Consider the following 25,137-nt stretch of genomic DNA (forward strand, 5'->3'; position numbering starts at 1 on the left):
GACCAGTCGCCCTCCAGAGTCCTAGTCCAACTCATACTTACCTGGCAGGGGAGATACCATGATCACAAAGGTGGTTCTCCCAGGGTGAGGTTCATCCATTGCACTCCGGATGTGCTGTCCCCTGCGATTTCCCCAAATGCGGGAAACTCGACTGCATAATTTGTGGTAGTGGGGGACTGCGTTCGCGCTCTCCCCTGATCATCTCTGGTAAAAGTCAGCTTTAGTTGTGTGACCTAGCCTTCTTGCAGAAAGCGCATGATCTAAATGCTTTATCGGCAGCGCGATATCTTGATATTGTAGCCCTATCCGGCCTGATTTTTTCCCTGGCTTGCTTTCTTCCCCCTGTGCTGATGCCATTCTGCCAGATATGACATGTACTCTATGACTGCCTGTTCTCTGATAATTCTAGGGTTGATAGAACCACTCTGTGTCCTTTTGCTGCTGATTATTTCAGGGCACAGTTCTTCCTGCAGAGCTTCTTTATGCAAATCAGGCCTATATAGATGGCATTCTACTGTCTTTCTCTTTTCATATGCAGATGAGTATTGCAGCTGACAGCTTGGATAACCCATCGTATGCAAATATATCTGCTGCACCCTGGGAATGCTTATAATTGTACTTGTCCGTACAGTTTGACATTTGAGGTGCTTCAGGAATAGGCACCCATCCGCTTCCCTTCAGTTGTTGTCCCCAGCTGAAAGTTCATTTGTGCTGCATCAGGAGAATCTCCCCCACTTGACAGGCGTGTGCTTGACCAGTCGCCCTCCAGAGTCCTAGTCCAACTCATACTTACCTGGCAGGGGAGATACCATGATCACAAAGGTGGTTCTCCCAGGGTGAGGTTCATCCATTGCACTCCGGATGTGCTGACCCCTGCGATTTCCCCAAATGCGGGAAACTCGACTGCATAATTTGTGGTAGTGGGGGACTGCGTTCGCGCTCTCCCCTGATCATCTCTGGTAAAAGTCAGCTTTAGTTGTGTGACCTAGCCTTCTTGCAGAAAGCGCATGATCTAAATGCTTTATCGGCAGCGCGATATCTTGATATTGTAGCCCTATCCGGCCTGATTTTTTCCCTGGCTTGCTTTCTTCCCCCTGTGCTGATGCCATTCTGCCAGATATGACATGTACTCTATGACTGCCTGTTCTCTGATAATTCTAGGGTTGATAGAACCACTCTGTGTCCTTTTGCTGCTGATTATTTCAGGGCACAGTTCTTCCTGCAGAGCTTCTTTATGCAAATCAGGCCTATATAGATGGCATTCTACTGTCTTTCTCTTTTCATATGCAGATGAGTATTGCAGCTGACTGCTTGGATAACCCATCGTATGCAAATATATCTGCTGCACCCTGGGAATGCTTATAATTGTACTTGTCCGTACAGTTTGACATTTGAGGTGCTTCAGGAATAGGCACCCATCCGCTTCCCTTCAGTTGTTGTCCCCAGCTGAAAGTTCATTTGTGCTGCATCAGGAGAATCTCCCCCACTTGACAGGCGTGTGCTTGACCAGTCGCCCGCCAGAGTCCTAGTCCAACTCATACTTACCTGGCAGGGGAGATACCATGATCACAAAGGTGGTTCTCCCAGGGTGAGGTTCATCCATTGCACTCCGGATGTGCTGACCCCTGCGATTTCCCCAAATGCGGGAAACTCGACTGCATAATTTGTGGTAGTGGGGGACTGCGTTCGCGCTCTCCCCTGATCATCTCTGGTAAAAGTCAGCTTTAGTTGTGTGACCTAGCCTTTTTGCAGAAAGCGCATGATCTAAATGCTTTATCGGCAGCGCGATATCTTGATATTGTAGCCCTATCCGGCCTGATTTTTTCCCTGGCTTGCTTTCTTCCCCCTGTGCTGATGCCATTCTGCCAGATATGACATGTACTCTATGACTGCCTGTTCTCTGATAATTCTAGGGTTGATAGAACCACTCTGTGTCCTTTTGCTGCTGATTATTTCAGGGCACAGTTCTTCCTGCAGAGCTTCTTTATGCAAATCAGGCCTATATAGATGGCATTCTACTGTCTTTCTCTTTTCATATGCAGATGAGTATTGCAGCTGACTGCTTGGATAACCCATCGTATGCAAATATATCTGCTGCACCCTGGGAATGCTTATAATTGTACTTGTCCGTACAGTTTGACATTTGAGGTGCTTCAGGAATAGGCACCCATCCGCTTCCCTTCAGTTGTTGTCCCCAGCTGAAAGTTCATTTGTGCTGCATCAGGAGAATCTCCCCCACTTGACAGGCGTGTGCTTGACCAGTCGCCCTCCAGAGTCCTAGTCCAACTCATACTTACCTGGCAGGGGAGATACCATGATCACAAAGGTGGTTCTCCCAGGGTGAGGTTCATCCATTGCACTCCGGATGTGCTGACCCCTGCGATTTCCCCAAATGCGGGAAACTCGACTGCATAATTTGTGGTAGTGGGGGACTGCGTTCGCGCTCTCCCCTGATCATCTCTGGTAAAAGTCAGCTTTAGTTGTGTGACCTAGCCTTCTTGCAGAAAGCGCATGATCTAAATGCTTTATCGGCAGCGCGATATCTTGATATTGTAGCCCTATCCGGCCTGATTTTTTCCCTGGCTTGCTTTCTTCCCCCTGTGCTGATGCCATTCTGCCAGATATGACATGTACTCTATGACTGCCTGTTCTCTGATAATTCTAGGGTTGATAGAACCACTCTGTGTCCTTTTGCTGCTGATTATTTCAGGGCACAGTTCTTCCTGCAGAGCTTCTTTATGCAAATCAGGCCTATATAGATGGCATTCTACTGTCTTTCTCTTTTCATATGCAGATGAGTATTGCAGCTGACTGCTTGGATAACCCATCGTATGCAAATATATCTGCTGCACCCTGGGAATGCTTATAATTGTACTTGTCCGTACAGTTTGACATTTGAGGTGCTTCAGGAATAGGCACCCATCCGCTTCCCTTCAGTTGTTGTCCCCAGCTGAAAGTTCATTTGTGCTGCATCAGGAGAATCTCCCCCACTTGACAGGCGTGTGCTTGACCAGTCGCCCTCCAGAGTCCTAGTCCAACTCATACTTACCTGGCAGGGGAGATACCATGATCACAAAGGTGGTTCTCCCAGGGTGAGGTTCATCCATTGCACTCCGGATGTGCTGACCCCTGCGATTTCGACAAATGCGGGAAACTCGACTGCATAATTTGTGGTAGTGGGGAACTGCGTTCGCGCTCTCCCCTGATCATCTCTGGTAAAAGTCAGCTTTAGTTGTGTGACCTAGCCTTCTTGCAGAAAGCGCATGATCTAAATGCTTTATCGGCAGCGCGATATCTTGATATTGTAGCCCTATCCGGCCTGATTTTTTCCCTGGCTTGCTTTCTTCCCCCTGTGCTGATGCCATTCTGCCAGATATGACATGTACTCTATGACTGCCTGTTCTCTGATAATTCTAGGGTTGATAGAACCACTCTGTGTCCTTTTGCTGCTGATTATTTCAGGGCACAGTTCTTCCTGCAGAGCTTCTTTATGCAAATCAGGCCTATATAGATGGCATTCTACTGTCTTTCTCTTTTCATATGCAGATGAGTATTGCAGCTGACTGCTTGGATAACCCATCGTATGCAAATATATCTGCTGCACCCTGGGAATGCTTATAATTGTACTTGTCCGTACAGTTTGACATTTGAGGTGCTTCAGGAATAGGCACCCATCCGCTTCCCTTCAGTTGTTGTCCCCAGCTGAAAGTTCATTTGTGCTGCATCAGGAGAATCTCCCCCACTTGACAGGCGTGTGCTTGACCAGTCGCCCTCCAGAGTCCTAGTCCAACTCATACTTACCTGGCAGGGGAGATACCATGATCACAAAGGTGGTTCTCCCAGGGTGAGGTTCATCCATTGCACTCCGGATGTGCTGACCCCTGCGATTTCCCCAAATGCGGGAAACTCGACTGCATAATTTGTGGTAGTGGGGGACTGCGTTCGCGCTCTCCCCTGATCATCTCTGGTAAAAGTCAGCTTTAGTTGTGTGACCTAGCCTTCTTGCAGAAAGCGCATGATCTAAATGCTTTATCGGCAGCGCGATATCTTGATATTGTAGCCCTATCCGGCCTGATATTTTTTCCCTGGCTTGCTTTCTTCCCCCTGTGCTGATGCCATTCTGCCAGATATGACATGTACTCTATGACTGCCTGTTCTCTGATAATTCTAGGGTTGATAGAACCACTCTGTGTCCTTTTGCTGCTGATTATTTCAGGGCACAGTTCTTCCTGCAGAGCTTCTTTATGCAAATCAGGCCTATATAGATGGCATTCTACTGTCTTTCTCTTTTCATATGCAGATGAGTATTGCAGCTGACTGCTTGGATAACCCATCGTATGCAAATATATCTGCTGCACCCTGGGAATGCTTATAATTGTACTTGTCCGTACAGTTTGACATTTGAGGTGCTTCAGGAATAGGCACCCATCCGCTTCCCTTCAGTTGTTGTCCCCAGCTGAAAGTTCATTTGTGCTGCATCAGGAGAATCTCCCCCACTTGACAGGCGTGTGCTTGACCAGTCGCCCTCCAGAGTCCTAGTCCAACTCATACTTACCTGGCAGGGGAGATACCATGATCACAAAGGTGGTTCTCCCAGGGTGAGGTTCATCCATTGCACTCCGGATGTGCTGACCCCTGCGATTTCCCCAAATGCGGGAAACTCGACTGCATAATTTGTGGTAGTGGGGGAACTGCGTTCGCGCTCTCCCCTGATCATCTCTGGTAAAAGTCAGCTTTAGTTGTGTGACCTAGCCTTCTTGCAGAAAGCGCATGATCTAAATGCTTTATCGGCAGCGCGATATCTTGATATTGTAGCCCTATCCGGCCTGATTTTTTCCCTGGCTTGCTTTCTTCCCCCTGTGCTGATGCCATTCTGCCAGATATGACATGTACTCTATGACTGCCTGTTCTCTGATAATTCTAGGGTTGATAGAACCACTCTGTGTCCTTTTGCTGCTGATTATTTCAGGGCACAGTTCTTCCTGCAGAGCTTCTTTATGCAAATCAGGCCTATATAGATGGCCTTCTACTGTCTTTCTCTTTTCATATGCAGATGAGTATTGCAGCTGACTGCTTGGATAACCCATCGTATGCAAATATATCTGCTGCACCCTGGGAATGCTTATAATTGTACTTGTCCGTACAGTTTGACATTTGAGGTGCTTCAGGAATAGGCACCCATCCGCTTCCCTTCAGTTGTTGTCCCCAGCTGAAAGTTCATTTGTGCTGCATCAGGAGAATCTCCCCCACTTGACAGGCGTGTGCTTGACCAGTCGCCCTCCAGAGTCCTAGTCCAACTCATACGTACCTGGCAGGGGAGATACCATGATCACAAAGGTGGTTCTCCCAGGGTGAGGTTCATCCATTGCACTCCGGATGTGCTGACCCCTGCGATTTCCCCAAATGCGGGAAACTCGACTGCATAATTTGTGGTAGTGGGGGAACTGCGTTCGCGCTCTCCCCTGATCATCTCTGGTAAAAGTCAGCTTTAGTTGTGTGACCTAGCCTTCTTGCAGAAAGCGCATGATCTAAATGCTTTATCGGCAGCGCGATATCTTGATATTGTAGCCCTATCCGGCCTGATTTTTTCCCTGGCTTGCTTTCTTCCCCCTGTGCTGATGCCATTCTGCCAGATATGACATGTACTCTATGACTGCCTGTTCTCTGATAATTCTAGGGTTGATAGAACCACTCTGTGTCCTTTTGCTGCTGATTATTTCAGGGCACAGTTCTTCCTGCAGAGCTTCTTTATGCAAATCAGGCCTATATAGATGGCATTCTACTGTCTTTCTCTTTTCATACGCAGATGAGTATTGCAGCTGACTGCTTGGATAACCCATCGTATGCAAATATATCTGCTGCACCCTGGGAATGCTTATAATTGTACTTGTCCGTACAGTTTGACATTTGAGGTGCTTCAGGAATAGGCACCCATCCGCTTCCCTTCAGTTGTTGTCCCCAGCTGAAAGTTCATTTGTGCTGCATCAGGAGAATCTCCCCCACTTGACAGGCGTGTGCTTGACCAGTCGCCCTCCAGAGTCCTAGTCCAACTCATACTTACCTGGCAGGGGAGATACCATGATCACAAAGGTGGTTCTCCCAGGGTGAGGTTCATCCATTGCACTCCGGATGTGCTGACCCCTGCGATTTCCCCAAATGCGGGAAACTCGACTGCATAATTTGTGGTAGTGGGGGAACTGCGTTCGCGCTCTCCCCTGATCATCTCTGGTAAAAGTCAGCTTTAGTTGTGTGACCTAGCCTTCTTGCAGAAAGCGCATGATCTAAATGCTTTATCGGCAGCGCGATATCTTGATATTGTAGCCCTATCCGGCCTGATTTTTTCCCTGGCTTGCTTTCTTCCCCCTGTGCTGATGCCATTCTGCCAGATATGACATGTACTCTATGACTGCCTGTTCTCTGATAATTCTAGGGTTGATAGAACCACTCTGTGTCCTTTTGCTGCTGATTATTTCAGGGCACAGTTCTTCCTGCAGAGCTTCTTTATGCAAATCAGGCCTATATAGATGGCATTCTACTGTCTTTCTCTTTTCATACGCAGATGAGTATTGCAGCTGACTGCTTGGATAACCCATCGTATGCAAATATATCTGCTGCACCCTGGGAATGCTTATAATTGTACTTGTCCGTACAGTTTGACATTTGAGGTGCTTCAGGAATAGGCACCCATCCGCTTCCCTTCAGTTGTTGTCCCCAGCTGAAAGTTCATTTGTGCTGCATCAGGAGAATCTCCCCCACTTGACAGGCGTGTGCTTGACCAGTCGCCCTCCAGAGTCCTAGTCCAACTCATACTTACCTGGCAGGGGAGATACCATGATCACAAAGGTGGTTCTCCCAGGGTGAGGTTCATCCATTGCACTCTGGATGTGCTGACCCCTGCGATTTCCCCAAATGCGGGAAACTCGACTGCATAATTTGTGGTAGTGGGGGAACTGCGTTCGCGCTCTCCCCTGATCATCTCTGGTAAAAGTCAGCTTTAGTTGTGTGACCTAGCCTTCTTGCAGAAAGCGCATGATCTAAATGCTTTATCGGCAGCGCGATATCTTGATATTGTAGCCCTATCCGGCCTGATTTTTTCCCTGGCTTGCTTTCTTCCCCCTGTGCTGATGCCATTCTGCCAGATATGACATGTACTCTATGACTGCCTGTTCTCTGATAATTCTAGGGTTGATAGAACCACTCTGTGTCCTTTTGCTGCTGATTATTTCAGGGCACAGTTCTTCCTGCAGAGCTTCTTTATGCAAATCAGGCCTATATAGATGGCATTCTACTGTCTTTCTCTTTTCATATGCAGATGAGTATTGCAGCTGACTGCTTGGATAACCCATCGTATGCAAATATATCTGCTGCACCCTGGGAATGCTTATAATTGTACTTGTCCGTACAGTTTGACATTTGAGGTGCTTCAGGAATAGGCACCCATCCGCTTCCCTTCAGTTGTTGTCCCCAGCTGAAAGTTCATTTGTGCTGCATCAGGAGAATCTCCCCCACTTGACAGGCGTGTGCTTGACCAGTCGCCCTCCAGAGTCCTAGTCCAACTCATACTTACCTGGCAGGGGAGATACCATGATCACAAAGGTGGTTCTCCCAGGGTGAGGTTCATCCATTGCACTCCGGATGTGCTGACACCTGCGATTTCCCCAAATGCGGGAAACTCGACTGCATAATTTGTGGTAGTGGGGGACTGCGTTCGCGCTCTCCCCTGATCATCTCTGGTAAAAGTCAGCTTTAGTTGTGTGACCTAGCCTTCTTGCAGAAAGCGCATGATCTAAATGCTTTATTGGCAGCGCGATATCTTGATATTGTAGCCCTATCCGGCCTGATATTTTTTCCCTGGCTTGCTTTCTTCCCCCTGTGCTGATGCCATTCTGCCAGATATGACATGTACTCTATGACTGCCTGTTCTCTGATAATTCTAGGGTTGATAGAACCACTCTGTGTCCTTTTGCTGCTGATTATTTCAGGGTACAGTTCTTCCTGCAGAGCTTCTTTATGCAAATCAGGCCTATATAGATGGCATTCTACTGTCTTTCTCTTTTCATATGCAGATGAGTATTGCAGCTGACTGCTTGGATAACCCATCGTATGCAAATATATCTGCTGCACCCTGGGAATGCTTATAATTGTACTTGTCCGTACAGTTTGACATTTGAGGTGCTTCAGGAATAGGCACCCATCCGCTTCCCTTCAGTTGTTGTCCCCAGCTGAAAGTTCATTTGTGCTGCATCAGGAGAATCTCCCCCACTTGACAGGCGTGTGCTTGACCAGTCGCCCTCCAGAGTCCTAGTCCAACTCATACTTACCTGGCAGGGGAGATACCATGATCACAAAGGTGGTTCTCCCAGGGTGAGGTTCATCCATTGCACTCCGGATGTGCTGACCCCTGCGATTTCCCCAAATGCGGGAAACTCGACTGCATAATTTGTGGTAGTGGGGGAACTGCGTTCGCGCTCTCCCCTGATCATCTCTGGTAAAAGTCAGCTTTAGTTGTGTGACCTAGCCTTCTTGCAGAAAGCGCATGATCTAAATGCTTTATCGGCAGCGCGATATCTTGATATTGTAGCCCTATCCGGCCTGATTTTTTCCCTGGCTTGCTTTCTTCCCCCTGTGCTGATGCCATTCTGCCAGATATGACATGTACTCTATGACTGCCTGTTCTCTGATAATTCTAGGGTTGATAGAACCACTCTGTGTCCTTTTGCTGCTGATTATTTCAGGGCACAGTTCTTCCTGCAGAGCTTCTTTATGCAAATCAGGCCTATATAGATGGCATTCTACTGTCTTTCTCTTTTCATATGCAGATGAGTATTGCAGCTGACTGCTTGGATAACCCATCGTATGCAAATATATCTGCTGCACCCTGGGAATGCTTATAATTGTACTTGTCCGTACAGTTTGACATTTGAGGTGCTTCAGGAATAGGCACCCATCCGCTTCCCTTCAGTTGTTGTCCCCAGCTGAAAGTTCATTTGTGCTGCATCAGGAGAATCTCCCCCACTTGACAGGCGTGTGCTTGACCAGTCGCCCTCCAGAGTCCTAGTCCAACTCATACTTACCTGGCAGGGGAGATACCATGATCACAAAGGTGGTTCTCCCAGGGTGAGGTTCATCCATTGCACTCCGGATGTGCTGACCCCTGCGATTTCCCCAAATGCGGGAAACTCGACTGCATAATTTGTGGTAGTGGGGGACTGCGTTCGCGCTCTCCCCTGATCATCTCTGGTAAAAGTCAGCTTTAGTTGTGTGACCTAGCCTTCTTGCAGAAAGCGCATGATCTAAATGCTTTATCGGCAGCGCGATATCTTGATATTGTAGCCCTATCCGGCCTGATTTTTTCCCTGGCTTGCTTTCTTCCCCCTGTGCTGATGCCATTCTGCCAGATATGACATGTACTCTATGACTGCCTGTTCTCTGATAATTCTAGGGTTGATAGAACCACTCTGTGTCCTTTTGCTGCTGATTATTTCAGGGCACAGTTCTTCCTGCAGAGCTTCTTTATGCAAATCAGGCCTATATAGATGGCATTCTACTGTCTTTCTCTTTTCATATGCAGATGAGTATTGCAGCTGACTGCTTGGATAACCCATCGTATGCAAATATATCTGCTGCACCCTGGGAATGCTTATAATTGTACTTGTCCGTACAGTTTGACATTTGAGGTGCTTCAGGAATAGGCACCCATCCGCTTCCCTTCAGTTGTTGTCCCCAGCTGAAAGTTCATTTGTGCTGCATCAGGAGAATCTCCCCCACTTGACAGGCGTGTGCTTGACCAGTCGCCCTCCAGAGTCCTAGTCCAACTCATACTTACCTGGCAGGGGAGATACCATGATCACAAAGGTGGTTCTCCCAGGGTGAGGTTCATCCATTGCACTCCGGATGTGCTGACCCCTGCGATTTCCCCAAATGCGGGAAACTCGACTGCATAATTTGTGGTAGTGGGGGACTGCGTTCGCGCTCTCCCCTGATCATCTCTGGTAAAAGTCAGCTTTAGTTGTGTGACCTAGCCTTCTTGCAGAAAGCGCATGATCTAAATGCTTTATCGGCAGCGCGATATCTTGATATTGTAGCCCTATCCGGCCTGATATTTTTTCCCTGGCTTGCTTTCTTCCCCCTGTGCTGATGCCATTCTGCCAGATATGACATGTACTCTATGACTGCCTGTTCTCTGATAATTCTAGGGTTGATAGAACCACTCTGTGTCCTTTTGCTGCTGATTATTTCAGGGCACAGTTCTTCCTGCAGAGCTTCTTTATGCAAATCAGGCCTATATAGATGGCATTCTACTGTCTTTCTCTTTTCATATGCAGATGAGTATTGCAGCTGACTGCTTGGATAACCCATCGTATGCAAATATATCTGCTGCACCCTGGGAATGCTTATAATTGTACTTGTCCGTACAGTTTGACATTTGAGGTGCTTCAGGAATAGGCACCCATCCGCTTCCCTTCAGTTGTTGTCCCCAGCTGAAAGTTCATTTGTGCTGCATCAGGAGAATCTCCCCCACTTGACAGGCGTGTGCTTGACCAGTCGCCCTCCAGAGTCCTAGTCCAACTCATACTTACCTGGCAGGGGAGATACCATGATCACAAAGGTGGTTCTCCCAGGGTGAGGTTCATCCATTGCACTCCGGATGTGCTGACTCCTGCGATTTCCCCAAATGCGGGAAACTCGACTGCATAATTTGTGGTAGTGGGGGAACTGCGTTCGCGCTCTCCCCTGATCATCTCTGGTAAAAGTCAGCTTTAGTTGTGTGACCTAGCCTTCTTGCAGAAAGCGCATGATCTAAATGCTTTATCGGCAGCGCGATATCTTGATATTGTAGCCCTATCCGGCCTGATTTTTTCCCTGGCTTGCTTTCTTCCCCCTGTGCTGATGCCATTCTGCCAGATATGACATGTACTCTATGACTGCCTGTTCTCTGATAATTCTAGGGTTGATAGAACCACTCTGTGTCCTTTTGCTGCTGATTATTTCAGGGCACAGTTCTTCCTGCAGAGCTTCTTTATGCAAATCAGGCCTATATAGATGGCATTCTACTGTCTTTCTCTTTTCATATGCAGATGAGTATTGCAGCTGACTGCTTGGATAACCCATCGTATGCAAATATATCTGCTGCACCCTGGGAATGCTTATAATTGTACTTGTCCGTACAGTTTGACATTTGAGGTGCTTCAGGAATAGGCACCCATCCGCTTCCCTTCAGTTGTTGTCCCCAGCTGAAAGTTCATTTGTGCTGCATCAGGAGAATCTCCCCCACTTGACAGGCGTGTGCTTGACCAGTCGCCCTCCAGAGTCCTAGTCCAACTCATACTTACCTGGCAGGGGAGATACCATGATCACAAAGGTGGTTCTCCAAGGGTGAGGTTCATCCATTGCACTCCGGATGTGCTGACCCCTGCGATTTCCCCAAATGTGGGAAACTCGACTGCATAATTTGTGGTAGTGGGGGAACTGCGTTCGCGCTCTCCCCTGATCATCTCTGGTAAAAGTCAGCTTTAGTTGTGTGACCTAGCCTTCTTGCAGAAAGCGCATGATCTAAATGCTTTATCGGCAGCGTGATATCTTGATATTGTAGCCCTATCCGGCCTGATTTTTTCCCTGGCTTGCTTTCTTCCCCCTGTGCTGATGCCATTCTGCCAGATATGACATGTACTCTATGACTGCCTGTTCTCTGATAATTCTAGGGTTGATAGAACCACTCTGTGTCCTTTTGCTGCTGATTATTTCAGGGCACAGTTCTTCCTGCAGAGCTTCTTTATGCAAATCAGGCCTATATAGATGGCATTCTACTGTCTTTCTCTTTTCATACGCAGATGAGTATTGCAGCTGACTGCTTGGATAACCCATCGTATGCAAATATATCTGCTGCACCCTGGGAATGCTTATAATTGTACTTGTCCGTACAGTTTGACATTTGAGGTGCTTCAGGAATAGGCACCCATCCGCTTCCCTTCAGTTGTTGTCCCCAGCTGAAAGTTCATTTGTGCTGCATCAGGAGAATCTCCCCCACTTGACAGGCGTGTGCTTGACCAGTCGCCCTCCAGAGTCCTAGTCCAACTCATACTTACCTGGCAGGGAAGATACCATGATCACAAAGGTGGTTCTCCCAGGGTGAGGTTCATCCATTGCACTCCGGATGTGCTGACCCCTGCGATTTCCCCAAATGCGGGAAACTCGACTGCATAATTTGTGGTAGTGGGGGACTGCGTTCGCGCTCTCCCCTGATCATCTCTGGTAAAAGTCAGCTTTAGTTGTGTGACCTAGCCTTCTTGCAGAAAGCGCATGATCTAAATGCTTTATCGGCAGCGTGATATCTTGATATTGTAGCCCTATCCGGCCTGATTTTTTCCCTGGCTTGCTTTCTTCCCCCTGTGCTGATGCCATTCTGCCAGATATGACATGTACTCTATGACTGCCTGTTCTCTGATAATTCTAGGGTTGATAGAACCACTCTGTGTCCTTTTGCTGCTGATTATTTCAGGGCACAGTTCTTCCTGCAGAGCTTCTTTATGCAAATCAGGCCTATATAGATGGCATTCTACTGTCTTTCTCTTTTCATACGCAGATGAGTATTGCAGCTGACTGCTTGGATAACCCATCGTATGCAAATATATCTGCTGCACCCTGGGAATGCTTATAATTGTACTTGTCCGTACAGTTTGACATTTGAGGTGCTTCAGGAATAGGCACCCATCCGCTTCCCTTCAGTTGTTGTCCCCAGCTGAAAGTTCATTTGTGCTGCATCAGGAGAATCTCCCCCACTTGACAGGCGTGTGCTTGACCAGTCGCCCTCCAGAGTCCTAGTCCAACTCATACTTACCTGGCAGGGGAGATACCATGATCACAAAGGTGGTTCTCCCAGGGTGAGGTTCATCCATTGCACTCCGGATGTGCTGACCCCTGCGATTTCCCCAAATGCGGGAAACTCGACTGCATAATTTGTGGTAGTGGGGGACTGCGTTCGCGCTCTCCCCTGATCATCTCTGGTAAAAGTCAGCTTTAGTTGTGTGACCTAGCCTTCTTGCAGAAAGCGCATGATCTAAATGCTTTATCGGCAGCGCGATATCTTGATATTGTAGCCCTATCCGGCCTGATATTTTTTCCCTGGCTTGCTTTCTTCCCCCTGTGCTGATGCCATTCTGCCAGATATGACATGTACTCTATGACTGCCTGTTCTCTGATAATTCTAGGGTTGATAGAACCACTCTGTGTCCTTTTGCTGCTGATTATTTCAGGGCACAGTTCTTCCTGCAGAGCTTCTTTATGCAAATCAGGCCTATATAGATGGCATTCTACTGTCTTTCTCTTTTCATATGCAGATGAGTATTGCAGCTGACTGCTTGGATAACCCATCGTATGCAAATATATCTGCTGCACCCTGGGAATGCTTATAATTGTACTTGTCCGTACAGTTTGACATTTGAGGTGCTTCAGGAATAGGCACCCATCCGCTTCCCTTCAGTTGTTGTCCCCAGCTGAAAGTTCATTTGTGCTGCATCAGGAGAATCTCCCCCACTTGACAGGCGTGTGCTTGACCAGTCGCCCTCCAGAGTCCTAGTCCAACTCATACTTACCTGGCAGGGGAGATACCATGATCACAAAGGTGGTTCTCCCAGGGTGAGGTTCATCCATTGCACTCCGGATGTGCTGACCCCTGCGATTTCCCCAAATGCGGGAAACTCGACTGCATAATTTGTGGTAGTGGGGGACTGCGTTCGCGCTCTCCCCTGATCATCTCTGGTAAAAGTCAGCTTTAGTTGTGTGACCTAGCCTTCTTGCAGAAAGCGCATGATCTAAATGCTTTATCGGCAGCGCGATATCTTGATATTGTAGCCCTATCCGGCCTGATTTTTTCCCTGGCTTGCTTTCTTCCCCCTGTGCTGATGCCATTCTGCCAGATATGACATGTACTCTATGACTGCCTGTTCTCTGATAATTCTAGGGTTGATAGAACCACTCTGTGTCCTTTTGCTGCTGATTATTTCAGGGCACAGTTCTTCCTGCAGAGCTTCTTTATGCAAATCAGGCCTATATAGATGGCATTCTACTGTCTTTCTCTTTTCATATGCAGATGAGTATTGCAGCTGACTGCTTGGATAACCCATCGTATGCAAATATATCTGCTGCACCCTGGGAATGCTTATAATTGTACTTGTCCGTACAGTTTGACATTTGAGGTGCTTCAGGAATAGGCACCCATCCGCTTCCCTTCAGTTGTTGTCCCCAGCTGAAAGTTCATTTGTGCTGCATCAGGAGAATCTCCCCCACTTGACAGGCGTGTGCTTGACCAGTCGCCCGCCAGAGTCCTAGTCCAACTCATACTTACCTGGCAGGGAAGATACCATGATCACAAAGGTGGTTCTCCCAGGGTGAGGTTCATCCATTGCACTCCGGATGTGCTGACCCCTGCGATTTCCCCAAATGCGGGAAACTCGACTGCATAATTTGTGGTAGTGGGGGACTGCGTTCGCGCTCTCCCCTGATCATCTCTGGTAAAAGTCAGCTTTAGTTGTGTGACCTAGCCTTCTTGCAGAAAGCGCATGATCTAAATGCTTTATCGGCAGCGCGATATCTTGATATTGTAGCCCTATCCGGCCTGATTTTTTCCCTGGCTTGCTTTCTTCCCCCTGTGCTGATGCCATTCTGCCAGATATGACATGTACTCTATGACTGCCTGTTCTCTGATAATTCTAGGGTTGATAGAACCACTCTGTGTCCTTTTGCTGCTGATTATTTCAGGGCACAGTTCTTCCTGCAGAGCTTCTTTATGCAAATCAGGCCTATATAGATGGCATTCTACTGTCTTTCTCTTTTCATATGCAGATGAGTATTGCAGCTGACTGCTTGGATAACCCATCGTATGCAAATATATCTGCTGCACCCTGGGAATGCTTATAATTGTACTTGTCCGTACAGTTTGACATTTGAGGTGCTTCAGGAATAGGCACCCATCCGCTTCCCTTCAGTTGTTGTCCCCAGCTGAAAGTTCATTTGTGCTGCATCAGGAGAATCTCCCCCACTTGACAGGCGTGTGCTTGACCAGTCGCCCTCCAGAGTCCTAGTCCAACTCATACTTACCTGGCAGGGGAGATACCATGATCACAAAGGTGGTTCTCCAAGGGTGAGGTTCATCCATTGCACTCCGGATGTGCTGACCCCTGCGATTTCCCCAAATGTGGGAAACTCGACTGCATAATTTGTGGTAGTGGGGGAACTGCGTTCGCGCTCTCCCCTGATCATCTCTGGTAAAAGTCAGCTTTAGTTGTGTGACCTAGCCTTCTTGCAGAAAGCGCATGATCTAAATGCTTTATCGGCAGCGTGATATCTTGATATTGTAGCCCTATCCGGCCTGATTTTTTCCCTGGCTTGCTTTCTTCCCCCTGTGCTGATGCCATTCTGCCAGATATGACATGTACTCTATGACTGCCTGTTCTCTGATAATTCTAGGGTTGATAGAACCACTCTGTGTCCTTTTGCTGCTGATTATTTCAGGGCACAGTTCTTCCTGCAGAGCTTCTTTATGCAAATCAGGCCTATATAGATGGCATTCTACTGTCTTTCTCTTTTCATACGCAGATGAGTATTGCAGCTGACTGCTTGGATAACCCATCGTATGCAAATATATCTGCTGCACCCTGGGAATGCTTATAATTGTACTTGTCCGTACAGTTTGACATTTGAGGTGCTTCAGGAATAGGCACCCATCCGCTTCCCTTCAGTTGTTGTCCCCAGCTGAAAGTTCATTTGTGCTGCATCAGGAGAATCTCCCCCACTTGACAGGCGTGTGCTTGACCAGTCGCCCTCCAGAGTCCTAGTCCAACTCATACTTACCTGGCAGGGAAGATACCATGATCACAAAGGTGGTTCTCCCAGGGTGAGGTTCATCCATTGCACTCCGGATGTGCTGACCCCTGCGATTTCCCCAAATGCGGGAAACTCGACTGCATAATTTGTGGTAGTGGGGGACTGCGTTCGCGCTCTCCCCTGATCATCTCTGGTAAAAGTCAGCTTTAGTTGTGTGACCTAGCCTTCTTGCAGAAAGCGCATGATCTAAATGCTTTATCGGCAGCGTGATATCTTGATATTGTAGCCCTATCCGGCCTGATTTTTTCCCTGGCTTGCTTTCTTCCCCCTGTGCTGATGCCATTCTGCCAGATATGACATGTACTCTATGACTGCCTGTTCTCTGATAATTCTAGGGTTGATAGAACCACTCTGTGTCCTTTTGCTGCTGATTATTTCAGGGCACAGTTCTTCCTGCAGAGCTTCTTTATGCAAATCAGGCCTATATAGATGGCATTCTACTGTCTTTCTCTTTTCATACGCAGATGAGTATTGCAGCTGACTGCTTGGATAACCCATCGTATGCAAATATATCTGCTGCACCCTGGGAATGCTTATAATTGTACTTGTCCGTACAGTTTGACATTTGAGGTGCTTCAGGAATAGGCACCCATCCGCTTCCCTTCAGTTGTTGTCCCCAGCTGAAAGTTCATTTGTGCTGCATCAGGAGAATCTCCCCCACTTGACAGGCGTGTGCTTGACCAGTCGCCCTCCAGAGTCCTAGTCCAACTCATACTTACCTGGCAGGGGAGATACCATGATCACAAAGGTGGTTCTCCCAGGGTGAGGTTCATCCATTGCACTCCGGATGTGCTGACCCCTGCGATTTCCCCAAATGCGGGAAACTCGACTGCATAATTTGTGGTAGTGGGGGACTGCGTTCGCGCTCTCCCCTGATCATCTCTGGTAAAAGTCAGCTTTAGTTGTGTGACCTAGCCTTCTTGCAGAAAGCGCATGATCTAAATGCTTTATCGGCAGCGCGATATCTTGATATTGTAGCCCTATCCGGCCTGATTTTTTCCCTGGCTTGCTTTCTTCCCCCTGTGCTGATGCCATTCTGCCAGATATGACATGTACTCTATGACTGCCTGTTCTCTGATAATTCTAGGGTTGATAGAACCACTCTGTGTCCTTTTGCTGCTGATTATTTCAGGGCACAGTTCTTCCTGCAGAGCTTCTTTATGCAAATCAGGCCTATATAGATGGCATTCTACTGTCTTTCTCTTTTCATATGCAGATGAGTATTGCAGCTGACTGCTTGGATAACCCATCGTATGCAAATATATCTGCTGCACCCTGGGAATGCTTATAATTGTACTTGTCCGTACAGTTTGACATTTGAGGTGCTTCAGGAATAGGCACCCATCCGCTTCCCTTCAGTTGTTGTCCCCAGCTGAAAGTTCATTTGTGCTGCATCAGGAGAATCTCCCCCACTTGACAGGCGTGTGCTTGACCAGTCGCCCTCCAGAGTCCTAGTCCAACTCATACTTACCTGGCAGGGGAGATACCATGATCACAAAGGTGGTTCTCCAAGGGTGAGGTTCATCCATTGCACTCCGGATGTGCTGACCCCTGCGATTTCCCCAAATGTGGGAAACTCGACTGCATAATTTGTGGTAGTGGGGGAACTGCGTTCGCGCTCTCCCCTGATCATCTCTGGTAAAAGTCAGCTTTAGTTGTGTGACCTAGCCTTCTTGCAGAAAGCGCATGATCTAAATGCTTTATCGGCAGCGTGATATCTTGATATTGTAGCCCTATCCGGCCTGATTTTTTCCCTGGCTTGCTTTCTTCCCCCTGTGCTGATGCCATTCTGCCAGATATGACATGTACTCTATGACTGCCTGTTCTCTGATAATTCTAGGGTTGATAGAACCACTCTGTGTCCTTTTGCTGCTGATTATTTCAGGGCACAGTTCTTCCTGCAGAGCTTCTTTATGCAAATCAGGCCTATATAGATGGCATTCTACTGTCTTTCTCTTTTCATACGCAGATGAGTATTGCAGCTGACTGCTTGGATAACCCATCGTATGCAAATATATCTGCTGCACCCTGGGAATGCTTATAATTGTACTTGTCCGTACAGTTTGACATTTGAGGTGCTTCAGGAATAGGCACCCATCCGCTTCCCTTCAGTTGTTGTCCCCAGCTGAAAGTTCATTTGTGCTGCATCAGGAGAATCTCCCCCACTTGACAGGCGTGTGCTTGACCAGTCGCCCTCCAGAGTCCTAGTCCAACTCATACTTACCTGGCAGGGAAGATACCATGATCACAAAGGTGGTTCTCCCAGGGTGAGGTTCATCCATTGCACTCCGGATGTGCTGACCCCTGCGATTTCCCCAAATGCGGGAAACTCGACTGCATAATTTGTGGTAGTGGGGGACTGCGTTCGCGCTCTCCCCTGATCATCTCTGGTAAAAGTCAGCTTTAGTTGTGTGACCTAGCCTTCTTGCAGAAAGCGCATGATCTAAATGCTTTATCGGCAGCGTGATATCTTGATATTGTAGCCCTATCCGGCCTGATTTTTTCCCTGGCTTGCTTTCTTCCCCCTGTGCTGATGCCATTCTGCCAGATATGACATGTACTCTATGACTGCCTGTTCTCTGATAATTCTAGGGTTGATAGAACCACTCTGTGTCCTTTTGCTGCTGATTATTTCAGGGCACAGTTCTTCCTGCAGAGCTTCTTTATGCAAATCAGGCCTATATAGATGGCATTCTACTGTCTTTCTCTTTTCATACGCAGATGAGTATTGCAGCTGACTGCTTGGATAACCCATCGTATGCAAATATATCTGCTGCACCCTGGGAATGCTTATAATTGTACTTGTCCGTACAGTTTGACATTTGAGGTGCTTCAGGAATAGGCACCCATCCGCTTCCCTTCAGTTGTTGTCCCCAGCTGAAAGTTCATTTGTGCTGCATCAGGAGAATCTCCCCCACTTGACAGGCGTGTGCTTGACCAGTCGCCCTCCAGAGTCCTAGTCCAACTCATACTTACCTGGCAGGGGAGATACCATGATCACAAAGGTGGTTCTCCCAGGGTGAGGTTCATCCATTGCACTCCGGATGTGCTGACCCCTGCGATTTCCCCAAATGCGGGAAACTCGACTGCATAATTTGTGGTAGTGGGGGACTGCGTTCGCGCTCTCCCCTGATCATCTCTGGTAAAAGTCAGCTTTAGTTGTGTGACCTAGCCTTCTTGCAGAAAGCGCATGATCTAAATGCTTTATCGGCAGCGCGATATCTTGATATTGTAGCCCTATCCGGCCTGATATTTTTTCCCTGGCTTGCTTTCTTCCCCCTGTGCTGATGCCATTCTGCCAGATATGACATGTACTCTATGACTGCCTGTTCTCTGATAATTCTAGGGTTGATAGAACCACTCTGTGTCCTTTTGCTGCTGATTATTTCAGGGCACAGTTCTTCCTGCAGAGCTTCTTTATGCAAATCAGGCCTATATAGATGGCATTCTACTGTCTTTCTCTTTTCATATGCAGATGAGTATTGCAGCTGACTGCTTGGATAACCCATCGTATGCAAATATATCTGCTGCACCCTGGGAATGCTTATAATTGTACTTGTCCGTACAGTTTGACATTTGAGGTGCTTCAGGAATAGGCACCCATCCGCTTCCCTTCAGTTGTTGTCCCCAGCTGAAAGTTCATTTGTGCTGCATCAGGAGAATCTCCCCCACTTGACAGGCGTGTGCTTGACCAGTCGCCCTCCAGAGTCCTAGTCCAACTCATACTTACCTGGCAGGGGAGATACCATGATCACAAAGGTGGTTCTCCCAGGGTGAGGTTCATCCATTGCACTCCGGATGTGCTGACCCCTGCGATTTCCCCAAATGCGGGAAACTCGACTGCATAATTTGTGGTAGTGGGGGACTGCGTTCGCGCTCTCCCCTGATCATCTCTGGTAAAAGTCAGCTTTAGTTGTGTGACCTAGCCTTCTTGCAGAAAGCGCATGATCTAAATGCTTTATCGGCAGCGCGATATCTTGATATTGTAGCCCTATCCGGCCTGATTTTTTCCCTGGCTTGCTTTCTTCCCCCTGTGCTGATGCCATTCTGCCAGATATGACATGTACTCTATGACTGCCTGTTCTCTGATAATTCTAGGGTTGATAGAACCACTCTGTGTCCTTTTGCTGCTGATTATTTCAGGGCACAGTTCTTCCTGCAGAGCTTCTTTATGCAAATCAGGCCTATATAGATGGCATTCTACTGTCTTTCTCTTTTCATATGCAGATGAGTATTGCAGCTGACTGCTTGGATAACCCATCGTATGCAAATATATCTGCTGCACCCTGGGAATGCTTATAATTGTACTTGTCCGTACAGTTTGACATTTGAGGTGCTTCAGGAATAGGCACCCATCCGCTTCCCTTCAGTTGTTGTCCCCAGCTGAAAGTTCATTTGTGCTGCATCAGGAGAATCTCCCCCACTTGACAGGCGTGTGCTTGACCAGTCGCCCGCCAGAGTCCTAGTCCAACTCATACTTACCTGGCAGGGAAGATACCATGATCACAAAGGTGGTTCTCCCAGGGTGAGGTTCATCCATTGCACTCCGGATGTGCTGACCCCTGCGATTTCCCCAAATGCGGGAAACTCGACTGCATAATTTGTGGTAGTGGGGGACTGCGTTCGCGCTCTCCCCTGATCATCTCTGGTAAAAGTCAGCTTTAGTTGTGTGACCTAGCCTTCTTGCAGAAAGCGCATGATCTAAATGCTTTATCGGCAGCGCGATATCTTGATATTGTAGCCCTATCCGGCCTGATTTTTTCCCTGGCTTGCTTTCTTCCCCCTGTGCTGATGCCATTCTGCCAGATATGACATGTACTCTATGACTGCCTGTTCTCTGATAATTCTAGGGTTGATAGAACCACTCTGTGTCCTTTTGCTGCTGATTATTTCAGGGCACAGTTCTTCCTGCAGAGCTTCTTTATGCAAATCAGGCCTATATAGATGGCATTCTACTGTCTTTCTCTTTTCATATGCAGATGAGTATTGCAGCTGACTGCTTGGATAACCCATCGTATGCAAATATATCTGCTGCACCCTGGGAATGCTTATAATTGTACTTGTCCGTACAGTTTGACATTTGAGGTGCTTCAGGAATAGGCACCCATCCGCTTCCCTTCAGTTGTTGTCCCCAGCTGAAAGTTCATTTGTGCTGCATCAGGAGAATCTCCCCCACTTGACAGGCGTGTGCTTGACCAGTCGCCCTCCAGAGTCCTAGTCCAACTCATACTTACCTGGCAGGGGAGATACCATGATCACAAAGGTGGTTCTCCAAGGGTGAGGTTCATCCATTGCACTCCGGATGTGCTGACCCCTGCGATTTCCCCAAATGTGGGAAACTCGACTGCATAATTTGTGGTAGTGGGGGAACTGCGTTCGCGCTCTCCCCTGATCATCTCTGGTAAAAGTCAGCTTTAGTTGTGTGACCTAGCCTTCTTGCAGAAAGCGCATGATCTAAATGCTTTATCGGCAGCGTGATATCTTGATATTGTAGCCCTATCCGGCCTGATTTTTTCCCTGGCTTGCTTTCTTCCCCCTGTGCTGATGCCATTCTGCCAGATATGACATGTACTCTATGACTGCCTGTTCTCTGATAATTCTAGGGTTGATAGAACCACTCTGTGTCCTTTTGCTGCTGATTATTTCAGGGCACAGTTCTTCCTGCAGAGCTTCTTTATGCAAATCAGGCCTATATAGATGGCATTCTACTGTCTTTCTCTTTTCATACGCAGATGAGTATTGCAGCTGACTGCTTGGATAACCCATCGTATGCAAATATATCTGCTGCACCCTGGGAATGCTTATAATTGTACTTGTCCGTACAGTTTGACATTTGAGGTGCTTCAGGAATAGGCACCCATCCGCTTCCCTTCAGTTGTTGTCCCCAGCTGAAAGTTCATTTGTGCTGCATCAGGAGAATCTCCCCCACTTGACAGGCGTGTGCTTGACCAGTCGCCCTCCAGAGTCCTAGTCCAACTCATACTTACCTGGCAGGGAAGATACCATGATCACAAAGGTGGTTCTCCCAGGGTGAGGTTCATCCATTGCACTCCGGATGTGCTGACCCCTGCGATTTCCCCAAATGCGGGAAACTCGACTGCATAATTTGTGGTAGTGGGGGACTGCGTTCGCGCTCTCCCCTGATCATCTCTGGTAAAAGTCAGCTTTAGTTGTGTGACCTAGCCTTCTTGCAGAAAGCGCATGATCTAAATGCTTTATCGGCAGCGTGATATCTTGATATTGTAGCCCTATCCGGCCTGATTTTTTCCCTGGCTTGCTTTCTTCCCCCTGTGCTGATGCCATTCTGCCAGATATGACATGTACTCTATGACTGCCTGTTCTCTGATAATTCTAGGGTTGATAGAACCACTCTGTGTCCTTTTGCTGCTGATTATTTCAGGGCACAGTTCTTCCTGCAGAGCTTCTTTATGCAAATCAGGCCTATATAGATGGCATTCTACTGTCTTTCTCTTTTCATACGCAGATGAGTATTGCAGCTGACTGCTTGGATAACCCATCGTATGCAAATATATCTGCTGCACCCTGGGAATGCTTATAATTGTACTTGTCCGTACAGTTTGACATTTGAGGTGCTTCAGGAATAGGCACCCATCCGCTTCCCTTCAGTTGTTGTCCCCAGCTGAAAGTTCATTTGTGCTGCATCAGGAGAATCTCCCCCACTTGACAGGCGTGTGCTTGACCAGTCGCCCTCCAGAGTCCTAGTCCAACTCATACTTACCTGGCAGGGGAGATACCATGATCACAAAGGTGGTTCTCCCAGGGTGAGGTTCATCCATTGCACTCCGGATGTGCTGACCCCTGCGATTTCCCCAAATGCGGGAAACTCGACTGCATAATTTGTGGTAGTGGGGGACTGCGTTCGCGCTCTCCCCTGATCATCTCTGGTAAAAGTCAGCTTTAGTTGTGTGACCTAGCCTTCTTGCAGAAAGCGCATGATCTAAATGCTTTATCGGCAGCGCGATATCTTGATATTGTAGCCCTATCCGGCCTGATATTTTTTCCCTGGCTTGCTTTCTTCCCCCTGTGCTGATGCCATTCTGCCAGATATGACATGTACTCTATGACTGCCTGTTCTCTGATAATTCTAGGGTTGATAGAACCACTCTGTGTCCTTTTGCTGCTGATTATTTCAGGGCACAGTTCTTCCTGCAGAGCTTCTTTATGCAAATCAGGCCTATATAGATGGCATTCTACTGTCTTTCTCTTTTCATATGCAGATGAGTATTGCAGCTGACTGCTTGGATAACCCATCGTATGCAAATATATCTGCTGCACCCTGGGAATGCTTATAATTGTACTTGTCCGTACAGTTTGACATTTGAGGTGCTTCAGGAATAGGCACCCATCCGCTTCCCTTCAGTTGTTGTCCCCAGCTGAAAGTTCATTTGTGCTGCATCAGGAGAATCTCCCCCACTTGACAGGCGTGTGCTTGACCAGTCGCCCTCCAGAGTCCTAGTCCAACTCATACTTACCTGGCAGGGGAGATACCATGATCACAAAGGTGGTTCTCCCAGGGTGAGGTTCATCCATTGCACTCCGGATGTGCTGACCCCTGCGATTTCCCCAAATGCGGGAAACTCGACTGCATAATTTGTGGTAGTGGGGGACTGCGTTCGCGCTCTCCCCTGATCATCTCTGGTAAAAGTCAGCTTTAGTTGTGTGACCTAGCCTTCTTGCAGAAAGCGCATGATCTAAATGCTTTATCGGCAGCGCGATATCTTGATATTGTAGCCCTATCCGGCCTGATTTTTTCCCTGGCTTGCTTTCTTCCCCCTGTGCTGATGCCATTCTGCCAGATATGACATGTACTCTATGACTGCCTGTTCTCTGATAATTCTAGGGTTGATAGAACCACTCTGTGTCCTTTTGCTGCTGATTATTTCAGGGCACAGTTCTTCCTGCAGAGCTTCTTTATGCAAATCAGGCCTATATAGATGGCATTCTACTGTCTTTCTCTTTTCATATGCAGATGAGTATTGCAGCTGACTGCTTGGATAACCCATCGTATGCAAATATATCTGCTGCACCCTGGGAATGCTTATAATTGTACTTGTCCGTACAGTTTGACATTTGAGGTGCTTCAGGAATAGGCACCCATCCGCTTCCCTTCAGTTGTTGTCCCCAGCTGAAAGTTCATTTGTGCTGCATCAGGAGAATCTCCCCCACTTGACAGGCGTGTGCTTGACCAGTCGCCCGCCAGAGTCCTAGTCCAACTCATACTTACCTGGCAGGGAAGATACCATGATCACAAAGGTGGTTCTCCCAGGGTGAGGTTCATCCATTGCACTCCGGATGTGCTGACCCCTGCGATTTCCCCAAATGCGGGAAACTCGACTGCATAATTTGTGGTAGTGGGGGACTGCGTTCGCGCTCTCCCCTGATCATCTCTGGTAAAAGTCAGCTTTAGTTGTGTGACCTAGCCTTCTTGCAGAAAGCGCATGATCTAAATGCTTTATCGGCAGCGCGATATCTTGATATTGTAGCCCTATCCGGCCTGATTTTTTCCCTGGCTTGCTTTCTTCCCCCTGTGCTGATGCCATTCTGCCAGATATGACATGTACTCTATGACTGCCTGTTCTCTGATAATTCTAGGGTTGATAGAACCACTCTGTGTCCTTTTGCTGCTGATTATTTCAGGGCACAGTTCTTCCTGCAGAGCTTCTTTATGCAAATCAGGCCTATATAGATGGCATTCTACTGTCTTTCTCTTTTCATACGCAGATGAGTATTGCAGCTGACTGCTTGGATAACCCATCGTATGCAAATATATCTGCTGCACCCTGGGAATGCTTATAATTGTACTTGTCCGTACAGTTTGACATTTGAGGTGCTTCAGGAATAGGCACCCATCCGCTTCCCTTCAGTTGTTGTCCCCAGCTGAAAGTTCATTTGTGCTGCATCAGGAGAATCTCCCCCACTTGACAGGCGTGTGCTTGACCAGTCGCCCTCCAGAGTCCTAGTCCAACTCATACTTACCTGGCAGGGGAGATACCATGATCACAAAGGTGGTTCTCCCAGGGTGAGGTTCATCCATTGCACTCCGGATGTGCTGACCCCTGCGATTTCCCCAAATGCGGGAAACTCGACTGCATAATTTGTGGTAGTGGGGGACTGCGTTCGCGCTCTCCCCTGATCATCTCTGGTAAAAGTCAGCTTTAGTTGTGTGACCTAGCCTTCTTGCAGAAAGCGCATGATCTAAATGCTTTATCGGCAGCGCGATATCTTGATATTGTA

The 25,137-nt window shown here is 47.8% G+C and overlaps 34 non-coding genes across 34 annotated transcripts; all 34 read left to right on the top strand.

The window, feature by feature from the left end:
• The first annotated feature begins 33 nt into the window (after positions 1-33).
• On the top strand, positions 34-197 carry LOC142127914 (U1 spliceosomal RNA). The gene has a single exon (XR_012685442.1). It is a non-coding gene; the product is annotated as a U1 spliceosomal RNA (small nuclear RNA).
• Positions 198-785: 588 nt separating this feature from the next.
• On the top strand, positions 786-949 carry LOC142127896 (U1 spliceosomal RNA). The gene has a single exon (XR_012685426.1). It is a non-coding gene; the product is annotated as a U1 spliceosomal RNA (small nuclear RNA).
• A 588-nt stretch (positions 950-1,537) lies between these two features.
• Positions 1,538-1,701, top strand: LOC142127898 (U1 spliceosomal RNA). Its single transcript, XR_012685427.1, has one exon. It is a non-coding gene; the product is annotated as a U1 spliceosomal RNA (small nuclear RNA).
• A 588-nt stretch (positions 1,702-2,289) lies between these two features.
• Positions 2,290-2,453, top strand: LOC142127899 (U1 spliceosomal RNA). The gene has a single exon (XR_012685428.1). It is a non-coding gene; the product is annotated as a U1 spliceosomal RNA (small nuclear RNA).
• Positions 2,454-3,041: 588 nt separating this feature from the next.
• On the top strand, positions 3,042-3,205 carry LOC142127936 (U1 spliceosomal RNA). Its single transcript, XR_012685462.1, has one exon. It is a non-coding gene; the product is annotated as a U1 spliceosomal RNA (small nuclear RNA).
• A 588-nt stretch (positions 3,206-3,793) lies between these two features.
• LOC142127900 (U1 spliceosomal RNA) lies at positions 3,794-3,957 on the top strand. The gene has a single exon (XR_012685429.1). It is a non-coding gene; the product is annotated as a U1 spliceosomal RNA (small nuclear RNA).
• Positions 3,958-4,547: 590 nt separating this feature from the next.
• Positions 4,548-4,712, top strand: LOC142127884 (U1 spliceosomal RNA). Its single transcript, XR_012685416.1, has one exon. It is a non-coding gene; the product is annotated as a U1 spliceosomal RNA (small nuclear RNA).
• A 588-nt stretch (positions 4,713-5,300) lies between these two features.
• On the top strand, positions 5,301-5,465 carry LOC142127922 (U1 spliceosomal RNA). Its single transcript, XR_012685449.1, has one exon. It is a non-coding gene; the product is annotated as a U1 spliceosomal RNA (small nuclear RNA).
• A 588-nt stretch (positions 5,466-6,053) lies between these two features.
• On the top strand, positions 6,054-6,218 carry LOC142127901 (U1 spliceosomal RNA). The gene has a single exon (XR_012685430.1). It is a non-coding gene; the product is annotated as a U1 spliceosomal RNA (small nuclear RNA).
• A 588-nt stretch (positions 6,219-6,806) lies between these two features.
• LOC142127925 (U1 spliceosomal RNA) lies at positions 6,807-6,971 on the top strand. Its single transcript, XR_012685452.1, has one exon. It is a non-coding gene; the product is annotated as a U1 spliceosomal RNA (small nuclear RNA).
• Positions 6,972-7,559: 588 nt separating this feature from the next.
• Positions 7,560-7,723, top strand: LOC142127924 (U1 spliceosomal RNA). The gene has a single exon (XR_012685451.1). It is a non-coding gene; the product is annotated as a U1 spliceosomal RNA (small nuclear RNA).
• Positions 7,724-8,313: 590 nt separating this feature from the next.
• LOC142127913 (U1 spliceosomal RNA) lies at positions 8,314-8,478 on the top strand. The gene has a single exon (XR_012685441.1). It is a non-coding gene; the product is annotated as a U1 spliceosomal RNA (small nuclear RNA).
• A 588-nt stretch (positions 8,479-9,066) lies between these two features.
• On the top strand, positions 9,067-9,230 carry LOC142127902 (U1 spliceosomal RNA). Its single transcript, XR_012685431.1, has one exon. It is a non-coding gene; the product is annotated as a U1 spliceosomal RNA (small nuclear RNA).
• Positions 9,231-9,818: 588 nt separating this feature from the next.
• LOC142127903 (U1 spliceosomal RNA) lies at positions 9,819-9,982 on the top strand. Its single transcript, XR_012685432.1, has one exon. It is a non-coding gene; the product is annotated as a U1 spliceosomal RNA (small nuclear RNA).
• Positions 9,983-10,572: 590 nt separating this feature from the next.
• LOC142127920 (U1 spliceosomal RNA) lies at positions 10,573-10,737 on the top strand. The gene has a single exon (XR_012685447.1). It is a non-coding gene; the product is annotated as a U1 spliceosomal RNA (small nuclear RNA).
• Positions 10,738-11,325: 588 nt separating this feature from the next.
• LOC142127915 (U1 spliceosomal RNA) lies at positions 11,326-11,490 on the top strand. The gene has a single exon (XR_012685443.1). It is a non-coding gene; the product is annotated as a U1 spliceosomal RNA (small nuclear RNA).
• A 588-nt stretch (positions 11,491-12,078) lies between these two features.
• On the top strand, positions 12,079-12,242 carry LOC142127927 (U1 spliceosomal RNA). The gene has a single exon (XR_012685454.1). It is a non-coding gene; the product is annotated as a U1 spliceosomal RNA (small nuclear RNA).
• Positions 12,243-12,830: 588 nt separating this feature from the next.
• On the top strand, positions 12,831-12,994 carry LOC142127904 (U1 spliceosomal RNA). Its single transcript, XR_012685433.1, has one exon. It is a non-coding gene; the product is annotated as a U1 spliceosomal RNA (small nuclear RNA).
• A 590-nt stretch (positions 12,995-13,584) lies between these two features.
• LOC142127905 (U1 spliceosomal RNA) lies at positions 13,585-13,748 on the top strand. The gene has a single exon (XR_012685434.1). It is a non-coding gene; the product is annotated as a U1 spliceosomal RNA (small nuclear RNA).
• A 588-nt stretch (positions 13,749-14,336) lies between these two features.
• On the top strand, positions 14,337-14,500 carry LOC142127928 (U1 spliceosomal RNA). The gene has a single exon (XR_012685455.1). It is a non-coding gene; the product is annotated as a U1 spliceosomal RNA (small nuclear RNA).
• Positions 14,501-15,088: 588 nt separating this feature from the next.
• Positions 15,089-15,253, top strand: LOC142127916 (U1 spliceosomal RNA). Its single transcript, XR_012685444.1, has one exon. It is a non-coding gene; the product is annotated as a U1 spliceosomal RNA (small nuclear RNA).
• A 588-nt stretch (positions 15,254-15,841) lies between these two features.
• Positions 15,842-16,005, top strand: LOC142127929 (U1 spliceosomal RNA). Its single transcript, XR_012685456.1, has one exon. It is a non-coding gene; the product is annotated as a U1 spliceosomal RNA (small nuclear RNA).
• A 588-nt stretch (positions 16,006-16,593) lies between these two features.
• LOC142127906 (U1 spliceosomal RNA) lies at positions 16,594-16,757 on the top strand. The gene has a single exon (XR_012685435.1). It is a non-coding gene; the product is annotated as a U1 spliceosomal RNA (small nuclear RNA).
• A 588-nt stretch (positions 16,758-17,345) lies between these two features.
• LOC142127917 (U1 spliceosomal RNA) lies at positions 17,346-17,510 on the top strand. The gene has a single exon (XR_012685445.1). It is a non-coding gene; the product is annotated as a U1 spliceosomal RNA (small nuclear RNA).
• Positions 17,511-18,098: 588 nt separating this feature from the next.
• On the top strand, positions 18,099-18,262 carry LOC142127931 (U1 spliceosomal RNA). The gene has a single exon (XR_012685457.1). It is a non-coding gene; the product is annotated as a U1 spliceosomal RNA (small nuclear RNA).
• Positions 18,263-18,850: 588 nt separating this feature from the next.
• LOC142127907 (U1 spliceosomal RNA) lies at positions 18,851-19,014 on the top strand. The gene has a single exon (XR_012685436.1). It is a non-coding gene; the product is annotated as a U1 spliceosomal RNA (small nuclear RNA).
• A 590-nt stretch (positions 19,015-19,604) lies between these two features.
• On the top strand, positions 19,605-19,768 carry LOC142127909 (U1 spliceosomal RNA). The gene has a single exon (XR_012685437.1). It is a non-coding gene; the product is annotated as a U1 spliceosomal RNA (small nuclear RNA).
• A 588-nt stretch (positions 19,769-20,356) lies between these two features.
• Positions 20,357-20,520, top strand: LOC142127932 (U1 spliceosomal RNA). Its single transcript, XR_012685458.1, has one exon. It is a non-coding gene; the product is annotated as a U1 spliceosomal RNA (small nuclear RNA).
• A 588-nt stretch (positions 20,521-21,108) lies between these two features.
• On the top strand, positions 21,109-21,273 carry LOC142127918 (U1 spliceosomal RNA). Its single transcript, XR_012685446.1, has one exon. It is a non-coding gene; the product is annotated as a U1 spliceosomal RNA (small nuclear RNA).
• Positions 21,274-21,861: 588 nt separating this feature from the next.
• Positions 21,862-22,025, top strand: LOC142127933 (U1 spliceosomal RNA). Its single transcript, XR_012685459.1, has one exon. It is a non-coding gene; the product is annotated as a U1 spliceosomal RNA (small nuclear RNA).
• A 588-nt stretch (positions 22,026-22,613) lies between these two features.
• LOC142127910 (U1 spliceosomal RNA) lies at positions 22,614-22,777 on the top strand. The gene has a single exon (XR_012685438.1). It is a non-coding gene; the product is annotated as a U1 spliceosomal RNA (small nuclear RNA).
• Positions 22,778-23,367: 590 nt separating this feature from the next.
• Positions 23,368-23,531, top strand: LOC142127911 (U1 spliceosomal RNA). The gene has a single exon (XR_012685439.1). It is a non-coding gene; the product is annotated as a U1 spliceosomal RNA (small nuclear RNA).
• A 588-nt stretch (positions 23,532-24,119) lies between these two features.
• LOC142127934 (U1 spliceosomal RNA) lies at positions 24,120-24,283 on the top strand. Its single transcript, XR_012685460.1, has one exon. It is a non-coding gene; the product is annotated as a U1 spliceosomal RNA (small nuclear RNA).
• A 588-nt stretch (positions 24,284-24,871) lies between these two features.
• LOC142127912 (U1 spliceosomal RNA) lies at positions 24,872-25,035 on the top strand. The gene has a single exon (XR_012685440.1). It is a non-coding gene; the product is annotated as a U1 spliceosomal RNA (small nuclear RNA).
• The last annotated feature ends 102 nt before the right edge of the window (positions 25,036-25,137 follow it).

This window comes from Mixophyes fleayi, unplaced genomic scaffold, assembly GCF_038048845.1.
Source record: "Mixophyes fleayi isolate aMixFle1 unplaced genomic scaffold, aMixFle1.hap1 Scaffold_2950, whole genome shotgun sequence".
Lineage (NCBI taxonomy): Eukaryota > Metazoa > Chordata > Amphibia > Anura > Limnodynastidae > Mixophyes > Mixophyes fleayi.